Genomic DNA, 12,045 nt, shown 5'->3' with positions numbered 1-12,045 from the left:
TTAATTTTCTCTTTTATTAATATCTTGCTAATTTTGGGGTTTATTTTTTGTTTGTTTTTTTTCCATTGCTCATTGCCTTCTCTCCATGCTTTTAAAAAAAATCAAGCTAATATGCAGGTTTAAAGGATTAAAGTAAGGAATTTAGTAATTATAGCAAAAGGCTATGATGTATTATTTTACACATTTATATAAAATCTTTGTTTGATGAACAGTATTAAAGGAACTGCAGCAGTAAAAGGTGTTGGCATGAGCATATCAGAATATGTCAGGCTGTAAAAGCCATGCTGTACACCTGCATGTATATGATTGGACATTGCCTGTCAGCTGATAACCACACAGCTTGTGAATGAGAGTGATTTTAAAGCATGAATGAAAACAGCTGACGCACGCACAACTTCACTGCTCTGCCGGCACCGAATCTCTGCTCCATTTGTGATTTCATCTTCTCAGCTACTACTGCAGTGAGCTCATAGAAATAAAGTGGCTACAATGTCCCAGCACAAGAGCACAAGAGCACAAGGCTTATATAAAAACTGACTGAAGACAAGTCTCCTCACATGTCAGGAACAAAAAAATCTGTGGCACTGGAAGACCAAACTAACAATCAGCATTATCCAGACACAACATTTACATGCAGGGCACAGCACAGATGTGAAGTTCATTGCTAGACATTTTATCTGAACAGCTTGTCCATTAGCAGTCCCAAAGAAGCGCTTTGTCTTCAGATTTCTTATCTTTCTTTTTATTACTTTTTTCACTGTGTGAAGGCGTGTGGTTCAGAAACCTTTTGCACGGTTGAAGGAAACCACTCAGCTATGACAGAAATTGCTCAATTGTACCACAACAGAATATCGAGTGCCAGAACAAAAGAATAATAAGAGGAGAAGTTAAAGCAAATATTAATATACAAATCTTTGTGTTTGAACAGATGAGTCACGTGATATTCTACTAAGGTTACAAAAAAATGCAGATTTGAGCTTTATGATCACGTTTTACTGGACAGTTCACCTACAAATGAAAAATACATATTTTCCCTCTTTTCCTTCTAGATTGTTTTGGAGAGAGTTATTGAGTGTTGGGGATATTGGGCATCGAGACGTCAATATAATGGAACTAGATGGCACTCAGCTTATGAAGCTCAAAAGTGCCAAAAAAATTCATGACCCAGTTACTCAAGATAATCAACACACCTTGTTGTGAGCAGTTTCACATATGAATGGATTTTTTTCAACCTAATTAAACCTGCCATCCATATAACCAGCCCGTTTTCATTCCCAACTTGTCAAATACAGATACAGCCACTTTTATAGTGCTTTTGGTGGAAGATCTCTACACCAAAAGCCATAGGCATGCGCACAGGCATGATAAACTGCTGGAAGGCGTCAGGGGAGAACGTGGCTGGACAGAACCAGTCATTGTGTTGTTATATACCAGTGGATAGGCAGACGGCACCTGCCACTGCAGCATGATCCACATACGATCTATATCAGTTGAGAATGTGGCCAGACGGCACTTGCCGTGTCCACGATACATTTCTACATATACAAAAAATATGTATTTTGGATTTCTGGCTGAACTGTCCCTTTAAGGCACCTTGCACTGATGCCTCCAAAAGTGCCTCACTGGACTGCTAAAATGTGAGAACAGATTTTCCCAGTGAAAGCAAATGAGAGGAGAATTGTGTCTTTACCAGAAAAATTCTCTTACACTTTTAAATACCATCAATCTTATATGTTCAATACTTTCCAGTGTTTGGCGTTGTGATTTCCTGTCTGTGTGTACTCACTTTCCCCTCAGATAAACTCTTCTCAGTTAGTGATTTCATCACTTTGCTGAAGCACATTTCATCAACCTCGAGAAAAGGTTTCAAACTTCTTTGTTGTTTTGAGCTTTTGTCTGTTGTGTTATTTGGGGGTAATACAGCGATGATAACACAGTGCGAGCCAGGCGGCATTCTGCTCTATTAAAGCTACTGTTGAGAGAGAAATTGAGATCTCTGCTGACAAGTAAAACCCGACTCTTGTGCAATTCTGGCAGTGATGGAAAAGGCAGAATTGTAGGGGATCATGGAAATAAATTACAGCTTCAGAAAAGAGCCATGTGACATTCACCAATGGATGAAATAACAGAGGCAGGCGTGAGTCAGCGCTCATTGCTAAGGTACAATAAGCAGGAGATGAAAATCCAAGACCTTCAATTGCAGCTCAGCTTAGGGTCTACGGATTTCATTGCTGAGGACTTTTTTTTTACCTTAATCTTCCTTATAAAGATTAAATGGTGTTCTCATGTATATACAGTGATAAGGAGCACTAAACAAGCTGTTAGACACATCCTGTACCTTTCTACTGCCAAGCACATGCACCTCTATTACCAGCAAAAAATGTTTACATTGTACGTTACTACATAGCATAGAAAAATCACATTTGCACGTCCTCATGCAGCGGATACAGGTTTAGGTACAGGTACAGGTATATGTTTTAGGCACAAAAACCACTTGGTAATGGTTGGAAAGAGACCATATTTTCTGCTGGAAATTCAGCAATGCCTCGATTAAAAAAAAACTTTTCATGGCCTTATCCACGATGGAAATGCAGCAATGTTGCAGTCAAAAACAATCACTTTTCATTACACTATCCTTATTGGAAACACAGTGACCACTTGTTAAAAAACATCCACATTTGGAGGCTAAAAAAGCAGCTGGCAACACAGTGATGAGTCACTAAAAAACAGCTGCTTTTGTTGTTGTTGTTGTTTTTTTTTTTTTAAATGGTGGTCTGCAGCTTGGCAGGTGTCACACCAACCACCATCCCTTCAAGCCCACAATAACAAAGTCAGCTCCATATAATACATTACAAATAATACCAGACATGGAAGGTACCATGGTTTGCAACTAATGTTCATTGTCAACATTTTCTTGTGACAACTTGGCTGGCCCCTTTGGCAAAAAACAATGGTCTCAAGACCTCAGTGACACACTCGCATCAGCAGTTAACATTGTAAATTTCTTTAAAGGTCGCTCCACCAACAAACAACTTTTCACACAACAATGTAATGATAAAATATACACATGCTCTTCTTCTAGTGTGATTCTGTATTTTAGGGTATGCATAAAAAACAAGCACCTACTAAAGATATAATTTCCTTGTGAACCACTGAACCAATGCACTGAAAAGAGAAGAAAATAACATTTTCAATCAAGCAGGCTTGACCCATTCAAAGGATGTCAGAGCTCTTTGAATGCTGACAAGGAATGTAGTCAATAAAAGAGTACAGTACAGTACGTCTCATCTCAGTGGCTACTTCAAGATACTCCACTCAAGCATCACATTGCCTCTGCTTTGTCCCTGTGGATTAGCATTTCATAAACTCACAAATGGCTGAATGAAGCCAGAGGAACACGCATTTGCTATGTAAGCTGAGATCTTCCATGTGTAACAAACATGTGCAGCACAGATGATATTTGCAAGTACATAATTACTCAAAACTGGTCCAAGAATTGCAGAGGCTAAGCAGTTGCAGGCTTCTGGCTCAAACTTGATGCAATGCAAACATGTAAGTGAAGCATGTGCTTGTAAGGACGAGTACCCAAGACAAAACAAACTGCAGTAATTCCCAAAAGTGTTTTACTGGCAGTTTATTGTTGCTGGGGGATATGGATGGATATGCACACCTTAAGGTTGCTGAATTCCTAATCAGCTTGGAGGTAGATGGTGTAAAGAGGTAAGTTCTGGATCGTCAGAGGACCCGGTATTGCATCAAGGCTGGCTATATATGCACTCTACAGATTCCTCTCCCACTCTGCAAAAAATACCTAAATATCTCACTCATGAAACAGACATAAAACTTTACTCTGCATTACTGGCTGATAGCATACAAGCTCTGGTGTTACAGGCAAAAAATGAACACCTCTACAGATTGAATACATTTTGACATTTAGACACTACTATTAAATCAGAAATTATGATAACATGGCAAGGGCAACCTGAGATGGGTTTGGGTGGTATCCCAGTGTTATGGTTCACCAGGGTATTTAGAAATCCCACAGGTATGTTTTTTAATACAACTGCTTCTCTTTCTATCAAACTCATTGTATGTAGTGCACAGCACGCACCACCAGAGCTCAGTCTCCAGTCTCTACTGGTGGAACAGGCATTTGAGCTGAAAGACATAGTGACGCACAGTGGGAGAGGGTGAAGTTACAAGACTGTAAACAGCCGTCGGACAGTAGGGAGGCCATGGAGAATAACAACATGTTTTTACATAACTTGTTGAATTAAGGATTTATTTGCAAAGACTGGAGCAGCTGCTTCTTGGAAGAGTGGATTTACTAGTAGATTACTAACAAGAGTAACCAAGACGGTTTGGGTGAGTTTTATTCTGTTTCTCTTGAGTTTAAATTCAGTGTGTTTATAATGACTTAAAGTTGCCTTTTTTTCTGTTTGACAAGGGAAATAGGTGTGAGGATATTACTTTTATTAACATTTTATGGGTTTCTGTCATGTAGTTATTACTCTCAAATTTAAAAGTAAGTCGCTGTCAGCAGATGTAAGAGAGTTTTTTGACCATGTCCAGAGATGAGGCATCGCAGATAACTGAAGCGTTATCTGCTAAATATGGTTAAACATTTTTCCAGTTTGAACCCATTTTTAAAACAAAATTGCAGAATTCAGTTGCACAAATTGCAGTAGATACTTTAATTTTGTTAATTTTTGTGTTTGCAAAATTGCAACATTATTCTTGAACTGAGATGTTGGTGACCTAAAGCCTGAATGAAGAGCTATATTGGTTGGACATAACAGCTGGAAGATATTGCATGAAAGTCAAAAAGGATTTATTGTGCTGAAACACTCCCATGATTCTGTTATAGTGCCCAAGAGCACCCTAAATCCACAAACGCTCTCCCGAATGACTGTCAGAGCTTTGTCAATTTTAAGTCTCTGTGAGTGCTATAAACAAAATCAGGAGTTTCATATCTTACCAATAAACCCTAGAAAGAGCACTGTAACTATATATCAAAAACACATTCAAGTTAGCACCAAAATTTTGATGTCTCCAGCGTCAAAGTCACTGGAGATTAAAATGTAATGAAGGATGAAGGTTGCTCAGAAAACCTGTATGTGAATCATACATATTATTCTACATAGCCTTTATACCAGCCATTAGTCATGCTGTTGGCCTTGGCTGTGCTGTCAGTGCAGGCTCAAGCTGTTGACACTCATCTGCCTTGGATACGCAGAGAATGTGAAGCGGTCTGAGGGCCGCAGGCTGCCAAACAACAGAGCCAGACAGCTGGTAAGGTACTGGCACCGTTGCAGCCTTCAGAGGTAGGATGTCCATTTGGAGGAAACTGTAAATGCTGCAACCAAAACTGTCTGGATATTATTTAAATGTCTGTTTAGCTGGTACTGAAAGGCCTTTGAGATCACATACTGTAGAGACAGCCATGGTTGTGGTATGCCAACTCAATCGTCAGGAAAAAAAATGTTATCATTGTTTGTTCCTGTCAACCATGTGTATGTTACATTTGTACATTTTTAGCACGTGTTTTTAAATAATGCTATGGTGAAGGTGTGGTTAGGTTCAAGCACAAAAAACACTTGGTTATGGTACTTCGTTTTTTGCCCTGTTCAGTGGCTTAAATGCTACCGGGAAACACTTTGATGTGTCATGAAAATCCCCTAGATTTGGTAGCTCAAGCATCTCTGGGCAATGTGTCTGTGAAAAATACCAAAGCTCCATGGCCCAAACACTACCAGGAGATGCGGCAATGTGTTGATGAAAAACAACCAGGTTCCGTGGCTCAAATGCCGCAGCTCAGTTCCACAGCTCAAACACTGCGGGAAATGCTGTGATGATTCGATGAAAAATACCCAAATTCCGTGGCCCAAATGACCAAATGAGATGCTGCAATGTGTTGGTGAAAAACTTCAAGGTGCTGTGGCTCAAACACCACTGGGAAATGCTGCAATATTTTGAGGAAAAATACCAAGGTATTATGGCTAAAACACGGCTGGGAGACGCTATGATGTTTTGACGAAAAACACTCAATTTCAATGGCTAAAACATCGCTGGGAAATGCAGCCGAACCTATCATATCCACATGACATGCAGCAGTATTACATCAGGTTCAAACGCTGCTGGTAGTGGTGTTATATAGGGTGCGTGAAGGCACCAGTAAGGTGAACTGGAGTGGTGGTGGATGGGTCTCACAAACAATAGACTTTTGTGCTGGAGTCTGGTGGTCACTTCTCGTCTGGATGTGATGGTATGTGACAGTGATGTTGCTTAGGTTTAGGCACAAAAACACTTGGTTATGGTTAGAAAAGCTTCATGTTTTGGCTGAAAACACTCAAGGTTGGTGGCACAAAAGCCATTGGGAAGCAGGGGTGGGTTGGTGAAAAGCACCCAGGTTTGGTGGCTCAAACATTGCTGGGGAACGCTGCAATGTGTTGGTGAAAACGTGAGTCTACAAGCCGATTGGTGATGTCAAGGTGGCCATATCCATTACTTTTAGGTCTATGGTGTTGCTACATGCAACACTAGTGTTTTGTATATAGGTTTTTTTTTTTTTTTCTGAACTGAATTCAACATTTTCTTGTTTGCTCTTGTACTATTTCATTCAATGGCCGTGCTTGGCCAGTGCACAATGTACCAGTTCATTCAAAGCTTCAAAGCCTCATATTTCGGTACAGCCTGTCCTTTCAAGGTAAAAAAATAAATAAATAATAAAAAAAAAAGATCCAGCAAGTGATTTTCTGAGAGTGGTACATCCATGTGATGTTGGGGTCAGTGGTAAATTATTACCACCTCAGTTTGAAGACAGGTTTGGGTTTGTTGAAAGCCATCTCTGCTTCACAAAGAAAGCTAGGAGGGGGGAAAATCTTTTCGGTAGTTCTTCTCCACACAAACAGACACACCAACGCTCTGCGGCACACATGTTAACTTTAATCGATACAGAGAAGATAATCTTGTCCTGTGAAACGATAAGATGACATAAAACAAGATGAGATTTTAATGATGCTGATGGAAAAATGGGTCACTGCAGCAGTGAGATTATGAGGAAAATGTAACTAGAACATTTATGAAGATTAGAGAATGAGATAATAACCTTTATCATCATTAATCAAAGTGACAATCTGACAAAAATGGTTTTATTTATCAGATTTTTGTTTCCTAGTAGAGCTTACAGGACATTCCAGTTTTCTTTACAACTTTACATTTTAAAAAAGGTCTAAAATTAACTGAGCACAGGAACACGCTCAGCCTAGTTGCCAGGAGATAATGTCGGCATTGTACTCTTCTACAAACCAAACATACATTTCATTTGCATGTTTCATTCTTATATGAATACTCATCATATCCGTGTTTCTAAAGTGACGTAGAAGATGAGGTGACTTCATGATCTGGAGATGGAGGAAATGGTGAAAGGCGTAATCTAGGCAAGATGCCTGCCAATGGTTAGGATAGGGCAATAAAAGCACATGGCAACCAATGCCAGGATGTCAACAAAAGCACATGGTTAGTATAAGGCAACAAAAGCATGCGGTAACCAGGATGGTAACAAAAGCACGTGGCTATGTTTAACCAACAAAAGCACGTGGTAATCAAGGCTGGGATATTAACAAAAAGCACAAGGTTAGGATTAGACAACAAAGGCACGTGGCAACTAATGCCAGGATGCTGACAATAGCACGTATTTATGTTTCAGCAACAAAAGAATGTGGCAACCGATGCCGGGAAATCAACAAAAGCACATGGTTAGTATTAGGCAACACAAGCATGTGGTTATGATTAGGCAACAAAAGCACATGGCAACTAATGCTGGGGTGTCAACAAAAGTACATATTTAGGTTTAGCCAAATAAATATCATGGTTTGGCTTTACATTCAGAAAGGACAACAGTGGGCTCCTGGGTGAATGTCCGGAGTTTGTTGAACTCCTTTACTGCGGTTTACTGCATTGTGGGGAATTTTTATGCACCAAGTCCTCTGCTACCTTCGTGTCTTGATTGGGGGGATGCATGAATAAGTCAACACAGCTACTGTTCAATGGCAAAAATTGGCTTGCCATAGCTTACTAAAGCTGAACATGGTGAGAAACATTTGCACATATTTACTTATTCACAACACGCTTATCAGTTGATCTCTGCAATTCCTTTGAAATGCATTAAATTTGTATTGAAATGTGCTGTTTCTCATGCTGGTGCGCCCAAGCCTCATTGAGTTTGATGAAATTAAAATCTGAATGGTTATAAGTGTTGCTGAGCTAATAAATAAAATAAGCTACTGGACTTGATGTTTTAATGGTCCTTAATCAAAACTAGCATGTAAAATGTGAGATGAACAGCTGCAGTGACAGCGAATGTGTCAAAATCTGCATGCGAATAAAGCTGTTGTTGGAAAAACAAAATGCACCCTACGCAAACACCCTCTGGATGGACAAGAACAAGAAACACTGTCAAATGGCTGCTTGAGGGGTAGAGGCTGGAGCATACTGTGAGTTTAGCACGTTGCGGTGCTGGTGAGATGGATTTTTTTTTTTTGTCTGTGCTTGTGTGAAGGCTGCTAATGCATGATTGATTGTCAATCAGTACTCTGCTGCCTGAGACGCGGGGAATGATCCAGACCTGGAGCATTTGAAACATCTACAACTGTGTGAAAGTAAATACTGAATCCTTTGTAGAGACTGTCGAAGCTCATACATTTAAACTCTTTCAATGCTCTGTATGAAGAGCTGAACAAAGCTTTACAGGTGCACATGTGCATTGTCGAATCTGTTCTGTTCTTGCATGTGATTGGGCTCGTTGTGCTTATGGGAATGCATGTGGGTAGTGTGATTTATGAGGGTGAGGGAAATAATGGCCACTGTTAACAGACCCTCAGCTACAAAGACACAGCCTATAGATGCAGAAGAAAAAGAAAGAGAGGGAGACATTAAACAAGACTTGAGTGAAAGCAGATAGAAAGCAGAGAGAGCACAAGGGACGGAGACGTGTAGAAATGCAGTGGCAGAGATATTCCTCCAGACGCGGGGTAGATGATGAGGGGGCAGAAGGGAGCGGTCGGGAGTCTACATTACGATCAATCAACATCAATTTAGGTCAGCTTACCCACAAAGCCAAGTACAGTACACATCCTGGGGAGCTTTGAGCCTCCCACTCCGAGGGCAGAGCGAGCGCAGCTCCCCTGCGTATAAATTACATCTACTTATGGTGCTCAGGAGTTTCATGTTACTGTAGGTTTTTCTTTTTTAATATGGCTTTTTTTTTTTTTAAAGAACTCTCACGCTGGTTCTACAGCCGGTCTTCTTTGTCCCACTGAGCACTGCGGTGATATGAATTACTCTGTTCTGCCTACTTCAGTAATGACGGTTGTAATAGTTCATGCTACAAAGAAAGTAAAGCTTTCATATTTATTGTGAAATTTGTACTCGGTTTGCATTTCTTGGTTAGTCTTTGGAAACCAGCAGCTGTGAGGGATTTCACAGGAGTTTTATGCAACCTGTTCTCATTTTCAGGCTTTTAAACTGACGCTTCGTCACACACCTGGGAGTGTGATACCGCGCCATGGGTACCCTTTCGCATCTTTATGAGATGCACCATGCTCTTAAAAAACTCCAATGTCACCCCATCTGCCCTAACACTCGATGCTCAGAACTCATGTAGTATTAAGAGAAAGAGAGTCTGCGCAGAGCGAGAGGGAGTGGAAATGGATTGGTCAAACAAACACAGACTTTCACCTAAGAGCCCACTGTTTGTGTGTCCTGTGTGAAACCACAGGTCAATGCTTTTTAACACAGCATTAAGTAACCTACATCCATCCATCCATCACACGCTTTACATTAACATTACACATGTATTTTAACCCAAAATTTGCAAGAAGTTTACACTCTCATGAGGTGGTATTTTGGGCAATTCGAAAAAGCCATATTTCGCAAAACCGCAATGGAAGCACTTTTTTTTATAGGTCACATGATGCTATGGCTACGCACTTGACAGTAGGAACCGGCTCCCTCATGATGCAGCAGGTGCTACAAGAGCTGTTATTGCATCACATAGCTCTTAAAAAGTTGAGTGGATCATCCGAAGTTTTGAATCCACAATTCCTCTGTGAAATCGTAGACTATTACCTCCGAGAAATCCCTCATATGTTGACACTTCCACATATAGGTGACTTGCCTTTCCATTATTGAGAGCAATTTCTACAAATTAAGACTGCTTAACATTTTGTCAGTGTCATTTTCTGTCAAGCTCAATAAGATGTAACACAAACTAGATGTTCAATAACACGTCTGCCATTTCATTTTGATAAAGCAATGAATAGAAACCAAAAGCTATATGGAAAGTAGCAAAAATGTTTGATAAAATATGAAACTCTACCTAAAAAACGACATTTTTTACCCAACATCACACCCTCTCATTGAAAGACTTCCAAACAAGATCATTTATAAGCTGTGCTGGGATGTATCTTCTCATTCATGTTTTTAATGGTTTCCTATGCCTAGAAAATATGCAGATGCAGTTTCTTCATAGTTTCACCTACTGTGCCATCTCTGGTGGTCAGATGTGAAGAAATAGTGACAGTTTCTTTGGTAACAGCAAACATGTTTGTGCAATGTGTAGAAGCGAGAGAGTAAATGTGGTATTTTCCCCTTTAAGGACCCTGAGTGTGAGGACTGAATTGTGTTTTTTCGCGATAAATCAATGGACCCACAGCTTCGCAATGTGCTTCCTTCCTCCCCTCATCTCTTTCCATCTCGATTTTATCTTCCTGTGCATTCCCTCTTCCTCTTTCAACCATCTCCTCTCTCCTCTAGACCTACTCTCCTCTTCTCTCCTCCTTCCTTTGGTCCTGTTCTCTCATCCTCTTCACCATGCCTCCCCTCCTTTTTTCCTCCATTTTCTTTCTCCCTCTCCTCCTCTTCCTCTCCTGTGGGCCATCAGAATTCATTACAGGCTGAGCTGATTCATGGCTCAGTCCCACATCATTGGAGAGGAGGCATGGTGAAGACTATAAATCTGCGGCTGCACGTTACACACACACACACACACACACACACACACACACACACACACACACACAAGCACAAAAATACACTGCATGCATACATATCAGCATATCAAAGGCATGGATAAATGAACATAGGGCATGAAACAGAGCGTGAACGTGGACACACACACTGCATGCAATTACACCCACACATCACACGGACACGTGTAGGAAGCCATGAGCAGTCCGTGCTGCAAACCATCATCACAGGCAGCAACCTGCTGTGTGTCCTGTTCTGTAGGAGCGGGGCAAATGACTCCTTGGCTTCATAATAACCCGGGGGGGCTTATTATAACCATACAAACATACTGCAAACGATGATTTTTTTTTGTGTGTGTGTGTGTGTGTGTGTGTGTCAGAGAGAGTTGAGATCAAGGGTATCTTTTTGGGAATCAGCTGCCTCGGCCACCTGCTGACTGCTAACGTCCAATCACATTTACACAAGTATAGAAGGCAGCGGTTGTAACCTTTCACTAATGACTCGCTGCTTTTGCTTCTTTACCCGCCCCGACTTCCAATATGCTGCACCTCATTTTATTCATGTGTTTGCTAATAAGGGATGATTTAATGCTTGTTTTGCATTTCAGCATATTAAGTATAATTCCAAAAAATAATTTCAACTGATTTTGTTTCAAATCATGCTGTTTGATTGTGCTTTTACCTATGAACAGTAATGCACTATAATTTGTATATAAAATAAATAGACATTTTACCAGGGTAACGAGTATTTTGTAAAAAGGAACAGGAGGAGAAGTCACTTAACATCACTCAGTGGAAACACAGTCATCTCGCAATTGTGTTTAATCAACATTTAAAAAATATCCCTTAAGTTTTGCCCAAATCTGAAATGAAAACCCGCCTGTTTATACCAGGGTATTTAGAAATCCCAAAGGTATGTTTTTCAGTTCTGTAATAAATACAGGCACACTCTTTCTATTATACTTATTGTATGTAGTGCACAGCACACACCACCAGCACAGTCTCCGGTCTCTACTGG

This window comes from Plectropomus leopardus, chromosome 18 (genome assembly GCF_008729295.1).
Source record: "Plectropomus leopardus isolate mb chromosome 18, YSFRI_Pleo_2.0, whole genome shotgun sequence".
Taxonomy (NCBI): Eukaryota; Metazoa; Chordata; class Actinopteri; order Perciformes; family Serranidae; genus Plectropomus; species Plectropomus leopardus.
The sequence above is the reverse complement of the archived record's forward strand: the minus strand, read 5'-3'. Positions refer to the sequence as shown.